Raw genomic sequence first — 17,939 nt, forward strand, 5'->3', positions numbered from 1 at the left:
ACCCACGGGCCTTTTGGTTTCTTGGTCCGCATAGGTTTTACTCCCTTAATGCAATTCAGATTTCAAATTCATTACAAGTGAGTTTATTCACTGCCTAATCAGTTAAGGTCTCAATATTCCAGAGAGAGGGGAAAACATTAAACCTCTTTTAGTTCCTTTAGCTAAAATTACAAAGAAATAAATTTCATATCTCAGGTCAGAAGCAAGCCTGTACAAAACTCAAGAGAGAGAATAACCTCCTGGACTAAAGCCACAACCACCACTTTGTCCCAACAAAGCTCCTTAAACTGTTATGGGGGCAAAAGATAATAAATCGAGACCCAGTATACATAGAATAGAGCTACTCTCTAGCACACAACAACAATTTGACCGTCATCCTGATTGCAAGAGTGCTTATGACACAGAGCTAACCTGGGGACAGGACAAGGGGCAATGGCTGCAAGTTGGAGCATAGGAAGTTCCGCACCAACATGCGGAGAAACTTTTTCACAGTGAGGGTGACAGAGCACTGGAATAGGCTGCCCAGGGAGGTGGTGGAGTCTCCTTCAATGGAGATATTCAAGACCTGTCTGGACGCCTATATGAGTGATATGTCCTAGGGAGCTGCTTTGGCAGGGGGGTTGGACCCGATGATCTCTCGAGGTCCCTTCCAACCCCTACAATTCTATGATTCTATGATTCTGTGAATTTCTTCTGTGACACTGCTACAGCACCAAAGCTCAGAATAGCAGTTTAACAATTCTGAGAAACACTAGTATGTGGGCCTCATAAAAGCAACTCTCAAAATAAGAAACCAGAGCACTACGTGGTTACTACCAACTGGAACCTTCACATATATAAGCTTCTTAACTAAAGTTAAATTCAGCCAGGATCACAAAGTATCATTTCTATCCCTGTTAGTCCTTTCTTTGCTTTTTAGAAGTGTCTCTTAAAACTGAGGGCAGAAGTAATTGGTATTTCTCATCTGCCTTTTATTTAAAGCGGAATTCCTTTCTGGTCCCCAAAACCACAGACTTCAATTACTTCAGGTTTCTATCCGTCACAGGAAAAAACTCCAGATAAGATTCTGTGAAATGCAAGTCAAAGGAAAGGGAGAACAATAGTGATTTTTTTTCTCTTTGGTTAAAGATATTTAGGCTAAGTGACAGGCACCTCCTGCTTTCCCGTTTTGCATTTGGTATTTTTATTCTGTAGAAAAAAGCATGAATATCTGGGGCTCTATGTGTATTTTTATGCCCCAGCACCACACAAAACAGAAGAGGCGCTACATAAAAATTGCAGCAAGGAAGAACAAAGACAAAATTACTGAAAAAAATAAACTTGAAGGACCTAGGTACTTCATGAATATATAGAAAAGGACAACCCTTCTGTCCCTGAAATAATACAGATTGTGTTCAATTAGTAAAGATTGGACAGGGAACAAAGACTGACTTGACTAGTAAATTCAGCTTTTCATACTTAACACATTATCTGCTATCATCCCTTTCTACATCTTCTTTTTCATCATATTTGGCAGCACTCTTCCTTGCAGAGTTTCAGGGCACAGGTGGGAGTCAGATAGACAGACCAGGGAGACTTGTAGAAATGTGCATATGGGGATGCACATTATTGTCAGAACATGAACACTGAAAGGATTAGAAAAGAATTTATAACATCAGCCCTTATTTCTCTCAGTAGATACTCATAAGCAGACTTTCAAAAGTAATTTTATCTTCAGCAGACATGTTGCCTGGAGGTATTCTCTAAGGTTCTCAGTCAGTTTACAGTAGGCATAGACACCACCTTTTCCAAATATGATTACTAACCTGCTTAGAACTGCACAGCATTAAATGAAACCTGGACCCTGGGTGATACTTTATACAAAGATTACAGTCATACAACACAAGATGATGAAGCCACATTGCTAGAAATTTATCACCTCCACATTTTCACTTGATGGAAAGACCCTATTTCAGAGAAAGATAAAACTTACAACACGGATATACAATAAAAAAATACCACATCACTTCAGAATAACCAGAAGAAAAATTTAATGACCCAAACTTTGAAGGGCATATCCGTAAAGTGAATGGGACAACTTAATTACACATGCAGAAAGAGAGGCAATTACCTTTTTTCGATAGCCAAGAAAAAAGGGTCCAAAAAGATACCACAGCCAGGAACATGTTTACACTGAACCACAGCTCCAATCTACTGCAACCCATTTTTAAGCAATTAGTTAAAAATATTTGGTAGGAAGTGTGAAGATTATGAGCATTCTGAGCATTGCTGCTTTTAATTTAAATTAGGAATACCTAAGTAAGTCAAAGTGAATGAAGAGTATCAGATAGCCCACTGTCTCGGTTTCATTTCATAAAGTCATACTTTTTAATGGATAGATAAGCTGTTGGTGGCTTATTTGTGCACAGATTTGTTTCCAGCATGTGCATTGCAACCAGAGTGCTCCAGATATTTAGAGATATTTGTATTTTACTCAGGACTGAAATGACAAGAGAACTGTAAAGCATCAAGAAATCCAATAGAAACAGCATGCTCAGGTGCCATCCAGCATGCACAGGAGCATGTACAGTATATCTAGAGCACAGTGCGTGTGTATGCTTTTTTCCAGGAAGTCTTGGGCTTCATTTTTACAGATAATAGTCATCTTTATGATAAATCAAAAGTGTACCTCTAAGCCCAGTAATGGTATTTGCTAATATGGATTTCTCAAAGTAATTGAGAGTAATAATGTTTTTAATGTCCTCTAGACAGCTAGAGCAGCACTGCAGCGTGCCAGGGAACCACAGGCATATCTCATGGCACTGATGTTGGGCACTACTTCCTATGTGATGATATGCCCCCATGAAAAGAAAGGGACTTGTGGATCTTAATGGGATGTTGCAGATGAGCTTATTTCCAATTCTTTCCCAAAAAAATTTTGCTGAAGCACGATCACAGGCCCTAGGCTCTACCCTCTGCTCAACTCCCCCGCTTTCCCGTCTGCTCTGTTAGGTTTATTTTCATCATAGCTACAGAAATTTCATGTTGAGCAAGCAAGCTGATGATCATTCCTTTTCTAGAAATATTCTCATTTTCCCAAAATAACCACATCTACTAGACCTGTGAACCAGACTAAAATATCCTTTCACTACATTTTAAAGGCAGGGAAAAAAAACGACACCATGTATGGACACTGTCTATGTGCTGGTGTAAAAAGCCCTTTCCACCAAGGCTTTTTTTCATCTTTTTCTGCTCAGATCAACACAGGTATCCACTGCCCACCTTTTTCTGGAAAAAGGCGCCAGTTTACTTGAAGCCACAATCAAATAAATCACATTTTCACCTTGTAAAAAATTAAAGCGGTAAATTAAGCTTCAGATGAAAGATGCATCACAACACAAAACATTAACAACTTTGTTGATGGATTGCCTTAAGGAGTCAAGAAACACTCCATTTATTCTAAACACCTTTCAGCAAAAGAAGTTCTCATTGGCATCTGCAGAGAAAACAGTTTTTCCGTGTCAGTCCTAGAAGAGGAGGCATAAATATACCTCAGGTCACCTAGGCAGAGTCCCTGATGACCAAGTTTTATTTCAGAAGCTGTACAGGCAGTCTCAGACCCAAGCACATTGATCCTCTAAGCAGCACTGACTAGTTAATGCTTCACTGGAGCAGAGATTGGGCCTCCTTCACCTAGGGAACACCACTGGGTCCCCTCACCATCTATATCACTAACCCTCCAACCAGGCTACCGACAAGGTATTTTCTGATTTAGCACCTAGCATAATCAGTGCCTGATGTTAGTAAGAACCTTCTGCGGTGCCTCTGACAGTAGGTTTGCAGGATTATATTCAATCAGAAAGAGCATTTTCGCATGACAGCGCTGTTCCATACATCTGGATTCTTATTTTGCCATAATCTTTGTAAATGATTAGTTTGCATATAAAAATCACAGTTCATTTGGCACAGGGTTTCTGTACCTGGCTGCTTGTCAGTGCTTGACGCAAAATTAATTAATTCAAATTAAAAGCAAACTTATACACTATATTTCTCCAGTATCTGTAGAAGACATTTTTTCTAGAATGTGACAATGCAAACAACCAATAGACACATAAGCAATCTTCCCCACTACAAGATGTAACGTCTCTATCTTTACCTTAGGATTTTTACTTCTAATTTTTTTGCAACTTTGCAAACCACAACTTTACAATTGAAAAAAATTCCAGAAAGCATTCAGCTCACCCTCCCTCCCTATAAGCCCAGCCAAAGGGGCTAGCATTTTAATTATCTAGCAAGAGAGTCAGTAAAACGTCCCAACCTCCTTAACAGGATCCTCAGGCTCCAAACTCATTATCAGATCGCGTTTTATCTTTAATAGTCAGCGATTTAAGCTCCCTCCAGTGTAATAATCACTGCAGTGATTACAGCTCCACAGTGCAGCGAAGTTTTAGCGTGCTCCAGGCTTGGAGCGCACTGCTAGCACCACAAACACCATTACACACAGCCACCGCCAGGCAGCACCACACTGGGAAGCCCAATCTGCTTGCCGGAACAATCTTTAAGTAGCATTAAGTGTTTCTTCTAACGCACGCTGCAGCGATGCTAGGGGGTTGTAACGCATCCTGAAGAGAACACGGCACTTACTCCACAAGCCACCCGATAACTGCTTCAACCCTCCAATAGAGTAAAGCGAGCTGAAAGAGGCAACAGACCACATGTACATTTTTTGAAACTTGCTTGAAAACCAGCATTTTTTTTCATAGCAATTACCAAAAAAATAAAGGGAGAACATTTAAAAAACAGCATTCAACTTGGCCAAAAATAGTAAGCTACAGATGACAGCTTCAGGCTCTAGTGTTATCTTTATGGAACAGAATACTCCCATATGTTTCAGACACACAACTTTAAATGTGAGCGTGACACAGAATGGGTTTGGGTCCAATTATCTCAAGTGTTTAGCACCCACCAGGAAAGATTTGGAGACTGATATAATTTGCCTAGACTTTAGAAGTGGCTTCCAGGAGCCAAACACTTTTTAAACCTGGCTAGTGTACCTAGATGCCAATGAGGGATCTGGTCTCTCGGAAATCTGTCCCTCATTAGATTCAATAATCACTTTCCCGAATGACAGTAGAGAGGAATTCAATATAAATTATTTTGAAGATCTGAAAGGTTCTCTCCCAGCATGATAATTACTGTGTTTCCATTTCTGTTAATGACATCTAAGAACTGGAAACACAAGCGGTGGTGGAGGATTAAGTAATTATGGAGTATTAGATGCATTTGAAGAGCAGGGTCACAGAAAAAGACAGAAGGAGAAGAGAGAGTGAGCATGCTGAGGGCTGCTCATCAGCCTGAAAGCAATAAAATATTCCCCCTTATTCACAGCTTGCTAGCTATAAAGGACAAAGGCTCACAGTACAGATCAGCTATTCTTTACTGTCCCCATTCTGGAGAGCTACAGCTTTTATGGGTAAGTAAAGCTCTTGTTAACTATAGATAGATATGATCTCTAATATGCCATTAATTTTCTCTCTCATAAGAACTGCAAGCTTATGTGATAGAAATAGAAAACTCATTTAAGATCATTTAAATATAGATCTATAGTTTATGCAGTACTATGTGACCTGAGAGTCTTGTGTGTCTTATTTCAAACAATGCTTAACACTTAGAATCACATGAATCACACTTAGGATCACATTTGCATCTTCATGAAACTCTTGCACTTGAGGAAAGACAGTTAGTGAAGGCCCATATCCAGTAGTTTCCTGTGTTTCCAGTTTTCCTTCCTTGTTTCTAAACGCTTATTTGCATCACAAGGTCACAAACAACCTGAAGCAAACACCATCTCTCTGCTCTGGGACAAACCAAGTAACTTTGAATATCCATTCACCAAAAACTATCATTCCTCTGCTTTTGTATCCCCTAACTTCATTTTAAAAAAAAAGCTAAATAAAGTAAATAATTAATCTCTGAGCACCATTATTTTATCTTTTCAAAAAAAATCCAATTTTTGGGTGCTTTTTTCTAATGATGAGATTTAAAAACAACTTTTCTGTCAAGTACTTAATTTGGGATTCAGTCCAACAAAAGTATAGTGACAGTATATTTCTATTTATAACCTGGTGCCAGACCTTTGCTAGGCTCCATTGTAGACTGGAGTGTGAAGTTACTGTTATGTTTAGTCTAAAAATATTTTTGGATAAAAACTGCAAAGCTTTACTGAAAGATGTTTAGAAACTCCTTCAAAGGCACCAATTCCAGAAAGAAAAAGGAAACAACTATGTAAGAGAAATTAGCCCATTACAAAGCAGAGAATATTTTACTTATGAGACATAGGTATTTGGAATCAGCATTTTTCAACTCATTTGTTGAAACAGACAGCACACCAAGACTCTTTATCAAAAATATTCAATCATTCTTTAATTTATATGAAGAGTAGAACATTAAGAAGAAATCTAGAAATAAAGAACTTAAAATGCGCAACTCACCTTAGCATAAGAATCTCATGACTTTTCACAGACACCTCCTTTCTCTCCTTTATTAAATGTTGCCATTTTTCCTTCCTCTAAATCCCCTCTCACACTCATATACATTTTGATATTGAAAAACCTGACTTGGACAATTTCTAATGATTGTAAATGTTTCTTCCAAGTAAGTTAGTTAGCAAACCTGCAAAACCTTTTGAACCTCATAGTTCTAGGTACTCTCAAAAAGTCTCGTATAGCATTCTGTAAACATAATTTTGTGCATGAAAACCTTATTGCGATATTGAACCCAGGAAAAGATACCTAAGAATCAAGTTATTAATGTTATCTGGAATCAGCTGGAGCTATTGTAGATACAAACTCAGCACACACTCAGTGGTAGAGCATTTTAGGCAAGCTGCTTTGTCCATTTCATTAATACAATTTTTTTTTCCAATATATCAATCTGTATAAGCCTGCTGCCTTCCCAACAGTACTGTTTGATCAAATCACCCTCTTTCTTTGGCAGAGAACAGCTTCTGGGAGGTCCCAGAAGCACATCCTCTGCAGAACGCAGGCTGCATTCCAGATCTCACTGCGTATTCTACCTTCAATGCTCAGGCAAGAGCAACTGATCCTCCTTGCTCCAATGGAAGTGAGCACAAAACTAACACTTTATTGGTATCAATAAAGTGACACACCAATTCTGCTGAGCCACCCAGGTTTTGAAGCAGAGCTCTAAAATACAGGTTATATATTACAGCAACGTGTTCCTTGTAGTAAGCACTCGGATTTTATAAGGCCAGAATTTTTCAAATGTGTGTCAAAACTCAGAATGATCCTCTTTTCAGCATGAGATCTCATATGGCATAGAAATAGCCAAACACTTACCCTTACTACTAGGAAAAAAAATATTCCTAGCACATCAGTTATGCAATCCATTTCCAACCTATCTTCCAGGGACCTTCCTCATATCCCTGTAAGTTATTTGATTGCAACTATAATACTGAGCATTAGAAAAACTTCAGACAACCCCCACAGACAAAATGACCAGAATTTACACAAGTTCCCAAACAGTCTGTTTTACTCTGGAAACCTCCAAGATTAAAAGAACTTCACTAACTGCATTGTAGATCAAGTGACTGCCTTTTCTCCCTCAGCAGTGCAGAGACAAGATCCTCCTCTCAAAAGCTTTTTCCAGATCCTGGGTGGAGTCATACAGGCAATTCACAAGAACAAGTGCAGGGGGAGAATGAGTTACTGACAAAAGCTCCATTTTTTTGAGAATTACAGAAATACTACTTTTTTTTTTTTAATTTTTTTTTTTGCATTGTACCAGAGACACAAAGGGGAAAGAAATGTCCTTTCCAGCCTGACAATGTGACTTTATATTACAGCCTCCTAAGTCTACATGAGACACTTACCACAAACAATGTTTGTCACCAACATATGCTCAGGCCTCATGTGTTTGCTTGCACAGACAACAATCATTAACCCTAGAAGTTCAGGAGTTTAGTCTGGACTGTGGAACCTTTGTGCTGTGCTTATTTAGGTGGAATCCAGGCACAAAAGGCCAATAATTGCAGTTGCCTCGTTATTTGTCATCTGTCCACATAGCTCCAACACTACTGGGCTCCCTGGCAGGGACTCTTTGCTCCATGAGCCATGGCACACGCTGCTGATGCTCTCTTCATCTTTTGGCTTCAGTTGTGCATCACCATGCTCCAGCAATACCTATACATCAACCAAAACATCTACAGCCAACCAAATGGCTTTCCAACAAATACCTCTGGAGAACTGGATTACATGCACTGCCATGGCCAGGGATGAGACTTTTCTGCTTCACTGCAGAGACAGCAGACAGCTGGATGTCAGGTATAGAACATCTTTCTAGCTATCCAGCCTACCATTCTGCTGTCTACCTCCAACACCTGTCAACATCTTTTCTTATGACATGTGCTGGGGTCTGTACACCACCAGCTCTATTGTCATTGTCTGTAGTGTCCAACATGAACCTACACTCCCAACACACTGTTTAGCAGGAATACTTGACGACTGGACTGATACTTTAATATCAGCACAAAGGCTTATTTTTTCACAGCTGTTCTTTCACTTGGCTGAAAAAATCCTTGTAGGAGTTGTCAGCCAAAGGAAATTAGTGTTTTCTCTGCTATGGAGTCTACTTGTTTTTCTTCTTCACTGACAGATCTTCAAGCTAAGTTTAGGGAGCAAGGAAAATTAGATTGAATGCTGTTTGGCTGAGACTATTGCCTTACTTCCCAATAAACACGTAATGATCAACAGGAAAGGTTCCTTAAATTCAGTTTGTGCTGAAAAACTACAGAATGTGAGCTAATAGCAAGTCCATCATATAAAAGACAAACTACTTAAGATGTATATTAACTGTGTGATCAAAGGTACCTTTAGAGGCAAACACTCATAACAGATGGAGAAAACTAGATCTCCAGTGAGCAAGCAAGGCAGAGGGATTTAATTCATTTCCATAAGTGAAGTCAGTCAATTTACACCCAGCTGTCACAATTTGTCCGATTACTTATCTGTTTACAATGCAGCAGTCAGCATGTAGCTTTGCCAGCTCTGACAATTTACCCGTGTTTCACAACACTTGTTGAAATCAACACCTCCTGGAACCAAATAACTATGGAAAAAGCCAAACTTCGATTTAAGCCAGCCAATTTCCTGACATCATTTGCCAGGAAAAAACTGAAAATATGACCCCAGCACAATTATTGTTCGTTGAGAAGGAAAGTAGTTTTTAGGTGGACTACTCATTGCTTTTGATTATAGTACTTCCGTTGCTATTCCTGCAAGTCTGACTTCTAAACCTGAAAGCTGGTGTTCTCCTTACCTTGCATAAGGAATTAGAGAGCATCTGGGAGCTCAGGCTCAGCATTAGCCTATGAAGCTGGCATATGTCAAACAGATCTATTGTGTAAACACTAAGTGTCACAGTGAAATTATCAGGCACATAAAAAGGCACTTAGGTTTACAAAATTGGTTCCTCTATTCTGAAGTGAATTTTTCTCCTCCAACCCTCCAAAAAAGAGTAAGTTTAGCAGAATACAATTATGCAGCTTTTCGTACTACAGGTCATCTCTTCAGTGCATATGCTCTCCCTGATTGCACACAGCTGGCTTTCTTCCAACTTATGTCACTGACCTGTTTTAGGTTATCCTAGGATAATCATATTTTTTCCTCTTATCTGTTTTCAGTCAGGGTTCTGCTGTCATTTTTCCTGTTGACTCCACGGGGCACAGCATCAGCCATAGGGTGGATCTTGCTTTCCCCACCCACACACACTCTTTCCTGAATGACCTCCTTGGTAGAATTCAATTATCTAAAAATAACCTTGAAAAAACCATCCCCCCCCCCCCCCCCCCCCAATCTCTCTATTTCACAATCAATTGTTATTAATTGTTGTTACCAACAACATAGCAGTTTGTATTACCACAAACAGTACCCATATTGCTTTTTACTAGGGCCTCTCCCTCAGCCTGAATTTCTCTACTAGTTTTCTACAAATATCATCTTCTGGTCATGTGAGGCACAGATGAGTCTTTTACTGTTAGCAATGGAAAAAGCTTTTGTTCATGAGCTTACAGCTTTGTACCTTGTTGCACTGTGATACTCTAAGTTACAACCACGTAATTCCCACCCAAATAACGCAACATTTCTACACATCCTTTAGCTGCATACATTTCCAAGTTCTTCACTTGCTTACCTTTTTGCTCAATTTAAAACTATGCACGTGTTCTCAAAGGATAAATGTTATCAATTAAAACCCCTTCCTGTGGCAGCACACTCTTTTTAAAGTTCTCAGCCGTATAATGAAGTTGCTTTCACCGCTCAGGGCGGTCACATTGCTGGTAAAGCTCTTGCTCAGAAGCAAACCACTCTGTCCACCCATCTGTTCTCCAATACCCACTCTGAATACGCCTGGAAACAAGCCTAGTGCCAGAGGCCAAAGAAGAACTAAGCTTTCTGGACCAGCTTCAGGCCAAATAGCAGACGAATGGTAGGAAACCCTGCAGAAATAAAGGCTGAGTGAGGGTCATCAACAGCTGAGAGATTAAGGAACAGTCCACAGCCAGCTGATGCACATATTGCAGACATGCCAACACCACAGTAAACTCCCTCTAATACTTTCTGCTCCCCATCCCCTTGCAATGTTCTTCTGCCTAACAGTTGGTGTTCAGGCATTAAAAATTCAAAACTCGGGATCCAGCCATGGCAATCAGATGCCAACCCATTTCTGTTCTGTTTTCTTTTTCTACTTTACTGTTAGCATGTTCCTATTATTCTTTACCTCATTTTCTGACCAAGGAACTGAAAAAAAAATCCATGACAAAAAATAAAGAACCTTTGTGGCTGTCCTGGCTCATCTATGACAATAAAGAGAACTTTAGGCATGGATTATAAAAAGTTCTCAAATCCTTGTGATTATTAGAGAGCATTAATACTACTACTAGCTAATCCAGGTTAAATGACTGTTTTTGCCTTTTCAACCTGGAGCTCAGGCTGATCAGTAAAAACATCCTTAAAAACCCACTGCATTCTCACATTCTTTGAATAGCAAAGTGTTCATAAGTACACCCCACAGGACCGTATGCACTGAAAAATGCTCTAAGGAGTTCAGGATGAGTCAGTGCAAACCAGGAAGGCTACAAAAACAATGCACAAAGTCTAGCTTTTGCTGACAACACAGTGGGCATTTTTCTGTTTTCCAGTTCTGGGAAACAGGTATTTTTAAAGCATGCTTAAAAACGGACATATTTGGCCATTAACACTGAGAATATTTACTAGTGGAGTAGATCAGGAGAGAAGAGTATAGGGAAAATACGGCCCTTTGAGTCCAAAAGCAGGCAGAGGAGAGATTTCAGTTCTGAGAGATATGCCTTCTGGGACAACCTATACTAGCCATTCATTCCTACCTGAAGAGGACTGCTGAGGGATTTAGAGGCAAGATACAAAGGCTGCATATGACCACATGATTGTTAACTACAGGACTGCCCAGTCTGAATTAATTTTGAGTACTGTCAGGTGGCATTCCAAACCACATCTTAGCTTTCAACCCCATGCTGCCATACACACTGGATCAATTCTCAAGCTCAGTTCACCTTAATTAAGCCAAGGACATTTCAGTTAACACCCACCAAGAGAAGCACAAATTAATATACTGTCTCAAGATCTTCAAAGTGTTTCAAAAAATTCTTCCCCATTTTTTAATTTAATGAAGCAAATATGTTCACAAAGCAGAATTGCTTGTTTGTCCACAGACATTTTCTGTCAAGTAACTTCTATGCAGAAAAAGTTAAAAAAATGCAAAGGAATCCTTAAAATTTATTTTTACTGCAAATTATTTATGGCTACAGAATAGACATGAGTAATCTAAAACACTTTCTAGAGAAAGAAGAAATAAAAAAAATCAGGTAAGGAATTGTTCATAATTGTATCCCTGTCATCCTTAGGATATTGGTTCTGAATTCTCTCCCCATCTTCCTTTTAATTTAATGATTTTTCTCCTACATCTCATCACCCTTGAGTGCAGTGACAAAGACACAAAACATATCTTTTAACATGGCCATAAGTGGCTTTTCATGGAGACATAGATAATAGCTTATCTGATTTATAGGACAATTTTCTTGCCATGGGTTTGAAAGTCTGAAGAGATGGAGGATCTGTTCCTCCAATACTTTACTGAGATAAGATAGTTCTATTGGAAAGAATATAATTCAGCTCAGCCTCAAGAAAGTTGCATGCCTTTCTAGAGATAGAATATAATAATTCACCACTGGAGAAATTCAAAAACCTTTCCTCAAATTCAATTGCACCTCCCTTCCCTAGCAAGGCCAAAGTCAAAAGGCAGCTTCCCTTGGTTAGAGCAGAACTAAAACCATACCACTGCACCATTCTCAATCAGCAGGAATGTATTTGATCTTATAGGCTTTATGTGCTCTTAACACACAAATATTTACCAACCCTTCTAGATTTCACCATCTCAAATTTACACCTTTATGTTTCATTATGAAGTGAATATCACATTCCTAGACAAAGAGACCTAGATCTCTACTTCTACTAGTATTATTAATTCTACTGAGCATGCATGCACATTTGTTACCATAGATTTGTATGTCAATGTGATTTTGCAGCCACGTAAATAAGCATGCAGGGCAACTTTTCAGTTTTTTATTACTGAATTGCTAGACAGACTGTCCTGGTTTCAGCTGGGATAGAATTAGTTTTCTTCCTAACAGCTAGTACACTGCTGTGTTTTGGATTGGGAATGAGAGTGATGCTGATAACACACTGATATTTTGTTTGTTGCCAAGCAGTGCTTACACTAAGTCAAGGACTTTTCAGCTTCTCACACTGCCCCATCAGCAAGTAGGCTGAATGCACAAGGAGCTGGGTGCGGACACAGCCACGACAGCTGACCCCAACTGACCAAAGGGATATTCCATACCATACGATGTCATGCTCAGTATTTAATGGGGGGAAGTTGGCTTTTTCTGTCCTATTAAACTGTTTTTATCTCACAAGCTTTGTCTCCCTCCACCCCAATTCTCTCCTCTAAAACACTGTGTGTGTGGGAAGAGAGTGAGTAAGTGGCTGTGTAGTTGTTTTAACTGCCTGCTAGGTTAAACCATATAAACAAGGGCTATTTTCCAGTATTATGACTTGAAATTTTAGTTTCTTCAGGAGTCTTCTTATGCCTTCTAGCTACTTTTGACCTGCAGAACTCTAGCAGTTTATCAACATTGACACTTATCTGTCAACCGTTACACAGATGCATTTAAGAGACTTGTGTTACCTGCCCTGCTGATACAGTACAATTTCAGAAAAATCAGAGCCAGGAGAAGGCCAGAAGATTATTTCAGCAACAGGAACCAAGAACTGTGTTTTTTTTCCCTCTCAATCCAAAATTACTATTTAGAACTCACCACCAGAATATGTTTTCAAAACTAAGTTACAAACAAGTTAAAAAAATATTTCCATGAATTTAAGTACCTTTACACAAGATGAAACTTCCAGCACAGAAAATCCATAAGGAGTTGAAAAAGCACATCAGGGAAAAGGATATGCATTGTCTTTTTTTACCATTCTTTAATCATTTCTTACCAGACACTTTACACTGAACTAAATGGACATCTATTGTAAACCATTACCAAACCTTTATGTTCTGGAAAAACACATTAACTTTTTTCCAGCTTTGAAAAATAATCATCACCAAAGTCCATAGAAGGGTCTTCTAAAATATATTTAAGTGGCAGAAGAATAAGCATAGTATGTGAAGTTACCAAAGCAAGAAGCAGCACTAGACAAACAAGGCATTTGACTGGAGCAAGTTGTTTCAAGCGCACAAACAAATTGCATCACACTGACCTCGCACTGCTCAGGATCCAAACAGTAATAAAGGATACCAAACATAGCATTTGGTATTGCAAGACAGGTCTACATTTCTTTTAGAGAAAAACAGGAAATAATTCCTCCACATGTGAAAGACTATAAACCAAGGAAAAAGTCAGATAAGGCATTGTGTTTTTAGGAGGCCCGTAATCAGTCACTCAATAGAGGAATGTGTGGGATTCCTTCTTTCTCACTGCCTGAGGACTTCACAGGTCAAAACCTGCCCTGGAAATTGACACAGCAACAGTCCAAGGAATCCAAAGATCTCACACCTCATGACTATCCCCGCTGTAGAAGCCAAATGAAATCTCAGTGATGCAGTGTGTTTTCTGCATTATTGTTTCTGCTCTGGTTAGGATGATCAAAAACCAATGGCCACAGCAAAAGTCTGCTTCCTACACCTCTATTCAATAGCTTATGCACAGATTTATGCATGAATTAACAACCTAACCCTTCAGCTCACAGAAAAACAAAATCTTCAGAGATTTCTGATTTCAGACCCTGCAGGTAACCAGGGACAATTAAGTAGAGCTTTCCAGACCAGAGCTCAAGCCCTTTTCCCCCACTACTACAGTGAAATACTATAGCTGATTAACAACATTCAGATAAAAATGCTGATTCAAGAGAAAAGCAACATATTCCTTGAGAACATGCTTATTCTGCTAAAACCCTCCTCAGAAGCCAGGTGGGCCGGCAGTCCCCACCGCCCCACCAGCTAGCTAGCCTGTCTGGCTTCATTCCAGTTTGCCTACGAGCCAGCCAGGCAGCAGGCCAGGGCACCAGGCCAGGCAGCAGGCCAAGGCACCAGGCAGGCCCTGCCTGGGGAAGAAGCGCATTTGCAAAAACAGGGGAACAAATTGGTCTGTTTTGCCTGAAGTTACACCATGTCAACATTCTGTTTCAGCGAGGAATGAAACAGAATGTCAACAACTCAGACCTTCACAAAACGGAAATCCCCTTTTTCTGGGGATTAGCCATACAACATAGGTGTGCTTTTATTATTGCCTCTCCACAAAAATAACCATCTAACTGTTTCTGCTTCATTTCCCCTTCAGAAGCATGAACTTAAAGACAATCAGTATTGAGAATCAATCCCACGCTGATTGATCACATTTTATAAATAACTTGAAACATAAAATTTTGAGTAACTGAGAACAGGGCTTTTTATTTTCAGATCAGATACCAAGAAACATTTCCTCACCAAGACTTCAATAAAAAGAACTCTTCAGTCAGTTACTTAGTCAACTCTGCTGCTTTAGTACTAATTTCACAACACTTGAGACTAACCAGAGAGATATTTTTCAAGGCCTGTGTTTATTTCTCCAGAGATAGATCAGTAGGATAAGACCATATCCATGCTGACAAAGTACGTGGATTTCTAATTATGATCTCACCAACCTAATGAGTGACCATTAGACTGTTCCCTGCTATTTGTAAAACTTAAAGAGATCTAATCGCCCTTTCATCTTCCTGTAGGTCCTAACTGTATTAGAAATGGAGATGCAAATATCACTATTGCTCTAAATAGAGGATAAAATACTAAAAGTTAAATGCATTACTTCGTGCCAGGACAGTTTGGGTCTCAATAAGAGCAAACTCAGAGTCAGGGGATAGTTCATGCTTAGAGGGTCCTAATTCATTTCATGTTGCTCTATCAGCAATTCTACCCTTCTGCCCACTGCCACTAGATCTAGCTTTAAGATCAAAGCCACTGTCAGGTGGCTCAGTTAATTTTTCTTTGGTAAGAAAATTTCATTCTATATATCCTTCATTCATACAAAATCTTTTATTCAGCTAATTGGGGTTGGAGAGCTGGACAGAAGTGTAAACCAGCAATTAATGTTGATAAATTAAAATATAGGTCAAAGGAAATCATCTTCTTGTGCATATATACCAGTAGTTTTCAGCTTGTTATTATGGAAAAACAGAAACAAATTCTTAAAAACCCACACTGATCTACTAGTTTGTTGCCCCAACACTGGTCCTGTGTTACCCTTAGCACATGATACTGAAGAGGCCCAAGACAAGCACATCATTACTCTCAACTATAAAGCCTTTCCAAGAGGCATCAATACATACTGTCTCAATTTTACTTAGAAAAAACAAAATATTGATGTTTCCACTGTATAATTTTAATTGATGAATCCAGACATTTTTTAAAATATGACATCTTGTTTAAAGTACAAAACCAAATTTGGCATTAACTACTTTTAAGACAAAGATTTTTTTCTTCTTAAAGGACAGCCCTTAATTTTGTGCTACTTCCCTCCTTTTAATTCATCCTCTCCTCAAAACAACTCAAGACGCTGCTGGTTCCGCTAAAGGAAATTCCTGTATGCACTCAATTGATGCATTCTAACAAAAAAAAGTCTTACATTAAGTAATGGACACATTAAAGCAGAAAATGAGTCCATCAAACAACAAAAATAAGTGATAAATCATTAGTCCTCAGCGGAAGAATTCCTAGGCTATGACTCATGACTCATCCTTTTCAATTAAATTTCTATTTTACCACAGTTTTGGTAACACCTAAATTACATTCAACTATAAATTAATGACTTCAGCATTCAGTTTTCAAGCATTATTTCTTATATTTATTTCAGCTCCTATAGGTATTTTTGTTTTCAGAAAGTAGATGGAAGAACCTTCAGATTGAAAGGGCAGAAGACTGATTTAGAACAAATCAATAAAATAAATGGTAACCCATTGTCAGGCCTAGATGCTATTCCCCAGAGTTTATGAGGAGTCAAGAAATGAATTGTCAGATCATTAACTGTGACATGCAGAATGCCATTTAAATCAACTACAGAACTGTTAGGGTGGAAAGCAGTAAGCTACATTTACAAAAGCGTTTGTAAGGAAGATAGGAAATTGAACTACAGAAGCTGAAGTACAGAAAATCTGGTCTCTGCATAGGCAAATTTAGGACTATAGTAAAGCACAGAATTACTAAGCAGAGAGACAATAAACAAAGATAGAGTCTGAGACTTCTATTGAGCCAAGTAATGCTCATCCTCTCCCTAAATAAAGTTTTAACAAGCCTTTTTTTGGCAAGAAGGTGGATAAGAGAGATACTGATAATGCATTTAAATTTCTAAAAACCTTTCAATTGTCTAAGCTACCCCAGGATAGGAGAAAAGATACTGTTGAAGTCTCAAGGGCAGAATAAAGACTACTTTCACTATGGAGCACCACAGCAATTAGATGACATCTTTGCTATATTCTTAAATGATCTAGATGTAGTAGAGCAGTAAAAATGTTTTGGATTGCTTTGAGCATTCAAAATTAAAACTGACTGTAGAATTGCAGAAAAATCTTACCCTGTACAACTTTGGATAAAGCAGCACAAATTTAGTATGTGTAAATGTAAAACAAACACATATAGAGAAAGGATAGCCTAATATCATGGGTTTGTTCCAGCCAAGAGCTGAGCACCACAGAGCTGCTCTCTCTAAGAGGTTATGGTGGTGGTGGTGGGAAATTAGGGAGGAGAGGGGAAAAATAAAACCCAAAAAAACAAACCTTGCAGGTTGGGATAAGGACAGTTTATTGGGACAGCAGAGAGATGACAATAACAAGAATTTATAACAAAATATACAAAACATGATACACAATGCAGTTTCTCACCAAACAGCACAACTCAGGCTGTACAGCTCAGAGCCATCCCAAAAACAGACTGTCCCCAAACCCACAAGTGCTGCAACTGTGTGCTGCTCCCTCACCAGCCCCCCTTTATGCTGAGCATGATGTAATTGGCATGGAATACCCTCTCTGGTCAGTTTGGGTCACCTGTCCTGGCTATGTCCCCTCCCAGCTTCCTGGGTTCTCATTAGCAGGGCAATATGAACAACTGAGGAGTCCTTCCATGTGTTATCACTACCACTCCCATCCTAGCTCCCAAACACTGCACTGCACCAGCTGTTAGAAAGTTAACTCTATCCTATCCAAAACCAGGACACCTACTTATGAATAACAGTAGGTTCTAAATTAACTCCCATTGCCCAGAAGAGACCAAGTCGTTTTTAGAGGCTACAGAAAACACATTATCAAATAGAAAAAGGATTA

The sequence above is a fragment of the Gallinula chloropus genome (genome assembly GCF_964237585.1).
Source record: "Gallinula chloropus genome assembly, chromosome: 5".
Taxonomy (NCBI): Eukaryota; Metazoa; Chordata; class Aves; order Gruiformes; family Rallidae; genus Gallinula; species Gallinula chloropus.